Source organism: Mustela lutreola, chromosome 16 (genome assembly GCF_030435805.1).
Source record: "Mustela lutreola isolate mMusLut2 chromosome 16, mMusLut2.pri, whole genome shotgun sequence".
In the NCBI taxonomy this organism is placed as follows: Eukaryota; Metazoa; Chordata; class Mammalia; order Carnivora; family Mustelidae; genus Mustela; species Mustela lutreola.
In genome coordinates this window covers 50,909,848-50,913,380 of record NC_081305.1, presented here as the reverse complement: position 1 = coordinate 50,913,380, position 3,533 = coordinate 50,909,848, and the positions used below count along the sequence as shown (strand labels likewise).

The following is a 3,533-nucleotide window of genomic DNA, read 5'->3' as shown; positions in this document are numbered from 1 at the left end:
TCTCCGCTAGGTAACCTGAGCGGCCGCTCCCGGAAATCCTCTGTGGGCCACGGGGCCGCTGAGCAAGGTAAGCAAAGTTCCCGGAACAGGAGGAAACACTAAGGAATGCAAATGAAAGCCTGCATTGTTCTCAGGCAAAACGGAGGGGGATCACCTGTCTCTGGACGCCTGCGGGGCAGCAGGTGACACCCCCTCTATTCCCCAGACCGTCTGCGGAGGAGACTGTCTTCCAGGATTCAGCTCCGGGGAAGGTCACAGGTATTTTCAAGGCCGCCGCATAACTTGGTGATTTAAAGGCAGCACAAGCAATTAACGTGTTTAAAGAACAAGCAGGGGAGGGAGGCAGACCCGGGGAGGGAAGGGGAGAGGGGGAGAGAGAGGAAGAGAGCGGAAGCCGGGCGAGCCTCCCTTGTGTGGGCTAGCCCTGGCTGCACCCCGCAGCAGGCAGTCCCCCCAGAGACTGATCACCCAGGGCATGGTTGGGGAAAAGGGATGGGGTTGTGTTCCCCAAATGGTTTTCCCCAGATGTAAATAATCCCATGGAATCAGGAAGACAGTAGTGAGGTCTGTGCATCCTGTTAGAATGCCTCAAGGGAGCAAGGTAAGACGGGTGGCCAGCTGTCACCATGACCCTCCCCATCCTTCCGGACCACGCGGCTGGGCTGAGTTCCTGACACGCTGTAGGCAGGCGCAGCATATTTGGCAAATGGTCGTGCTGGGGTGCTGGGTCATTTGCAGCTGGGTTCCTTTCACTTGTCAGTGGCACGAAGAGTGGGGAAACCTGCCGCCAGACCCGAAAGGACAATGCATTTTCCCAGATGCTGACAGGTGGCTAGGAAGTCCTCCTCGCCGATACACCACGGAAAACACGCTGTCCCCAGACAGCGGGGCTCTTCTCTTGTGCCTGACCTAGGCTTAGCTTCTGGGGTGTTATTTACCCAAATGTGTATTCATGGAGATCCTGAATTTCAGGCTAAGCTACCTCATGTTTTAAAGAACCGTCACATCCTGTTTCACTGTGTGCCAACAAGAATAGGTATTAGGGGGGGCACCTGGGTGGCTCAGTGGGTTAAAGCTTCTGCCTTCGGCTCAGGTCATGGGCTCAGGGTCTTAGGATCGAGCCCCACATCGGGCTCTCTGCTCAGCAAGCAGCCTGCTTTCCTTCCTCTCTCTCTGCCTGCCTCTCTGCCTACTTGTGATCTCTCTCTGTCGAATAAATAAATAAAATCTTTTTTTAAAAAAAGAAAAGAAAAGAATAGGTATTACATTTTGTCAAATGCCCCTTGAGCATGTCTGGGGATGGTCACGGGATTCTTTCTCTACTTCTCTGTTAAGATGATAAATTACTGATTTCCTGATCTGGGTCTTCCCTGCACACCCCACTCAGCCAAGATGTATTTTCGTTCCTTTGTTTTAATACCTTGCTGAGTATCCTTCACCTACCAAACCACTCTCTCCTGGAACACAGCCCTGCGGTCGAAACCTTTGATGCTGATCTAATTTTTTCTTTCTTCTAAGTCAACTTGATCTATTGCTCAGATGCCTAAATAATTGTTTTCCTCTTTAAAAAAAGAAAAAAAGCCAACTGGTAGTTTTTCTAGAAGCTGAGGACTGGTTTTGGTTAATTTTTCTTTTCTTTTCTTTCTTTTTTTTTTTTTTTAATATTTTATTTACTTAGGGAGGGAGCACAAGAGGGGAGTAGCAGGGAGAAGCAGACTCCCCGCTGAGCAGGGATTCCAGTGCTGGGCTCCATCCCAGCACCCTGAGATCGTGACCTGAACCCAAGGTAGACGCTTAACCACCTGAGCCCCACAGGCACCCCTCAGCTGACTTTCCTAGTTACATCCTGGGCCTTTCCATTTGAAAGGAATTTCAGGAAATTTTTTTTTTTTAAGATTTTATTTATTTGACAGACAGAGATCACAAGCAGGCAGAGAGGCAGGCAGAGAGAGAGGAGGAAGCAGTCTCCCTGCTGAGCAGAGAGCCCAATGTGGGGCTCCATCCCAGGACCCTGGGATCATGACCTGAGCCGAAGGCAGCGGCTTTAACCCACTGAGCCACCCAGGCGCCCCGAATTTCAGGAAATTTTTAAAGATTCTGGCCTTTATTCTCCGTCTCCCTCCCTTGCTTTGGATTTTCTTCTTTAGGTCTTTCCTCCTCTTTCCTCTTTCCTCTTCCCTCTCACTTTCTGGGGAGTGGTCAGCTACGGTCATTTATATCTGGTTTGTTTTTCTTCTTCTTCTTTTCATACTCAATTTCACCTACCATGTGTTCTGTGGGTCTGTTCATTCCTATTACAGTTCAGCTGTCATTTTTAAAATATCTTCTCCCCCCCCCTTTTTTTTTCCAATTTACATCTAAAATATCTTCTTCAACATTTCTAGTCCTCTCCTGACCTCCCTCGGTGCCTCTTGGGGCATCTTCTGAGATTTCCCTGGGTGATATCCTTGTCTTCTCGGTGTGATGATGTGATTTTGAATGAGACGTCCGTCTCTGGCTGAGCTCCGTGGGCTTGCATTTCGGAGTTGATGGGGATGCTGGCCGCCTAGTGTCCCTGCAGATGGTGTCCACAGGTATCTTCCTCTGCTGCATCTGTTGTTAAGGAAGGAGTAGGGGGAGAAGATTCAGAAAGGAATCGTTGAGGCCTCTCTCTGCACGTATTTTGTTTTCCTTGAAGACGTGCTCGGGCTTGGCCGGCGTGCATTCATTCACTCACTCATTCGTTCACGGAGCTCTCTTAGCCCACTGGAGACAGAGCTGGTCCCAGGTGCCTGCCTCATCACATCCGCAGGGATGCCTGGCAAGCTCATGAGATACAGGGAGAAGCGGGCAGCAGATGCCATCCTGCTCAGCAGAACAAAACAATTAGTCATGTTTCTCATCAAATCAAAGACTCGGGAAGAGGAATATAAACAGTTGGCACACAGAACCCCTCGCTTCATTCCACTTGTTCCAGGGCTGTTGTCACGCGCCTCTCGGACATGGGTTGGAGCCTGCCCCCGCCAGTGGGTCCTTCTGCAGCCGTCCTCCAGCACGAGGCCCAGAACACCAGAGGTCTCAGGGAAAAGTCCCCTGGATTCGTGAATCAGCTGCGGAAAAAAATAAGCTCCTTCGGTTTGTTCTCAAGCACAGTCTCTGAGGCCCAGCAGAGCTGGAAATGGGGGCTGAGTCCTTCTTTGGCCAGTTGTGGGAGAGCTGCTGGGCTTACAGGTCTGGCCTCTACCCCTGCTTCTCCGCAGCTGCCTCCCCTTCCCCTACAGAGACACCCAAAACTGTCTCGGAACACTGAAGTTGTCGTGGGGGAAGGGGTGTATAATCATCTCCTTTTATTCTGTGTTTTGATGCTTTGACATATTGGGGTCTGGCTAACCCTGGAGGGACCGCCCTATTCAGGTCTACTGATTCCTAGAAACAGCAAAGTGGCATGTGTCTTTCCTATGCAGACGCCCCCTTCATGTCCCCTCTTCTCTGTCCTAATCACCAGGAGCCAGGGGCCAGACAACCAGGACACCCCCTAATGGCCAGAAGTCCAT

The 3,533-nt window shown here is 50.8% G+C and overlaps 1 long non-coding RNA gene across 1 annotated transcript; it reads left to right on the top strand.

The window, feature by feature from the left end:
- On the top strand, positions 1 to 1,844 carry LOC131818911 (uncharacterized). Its single transcript, XR_009348966.1, has 3 exons — positions 1 to 67; positions 206 to 258; positions 761 to 1,844. It is a non-coding gene; the product is annotated as an uncharacterized LOC131818911 (long non-coding RNA).
- Positions 1,845 to 3,533: the final 1,689 nt, after the last annotated feature.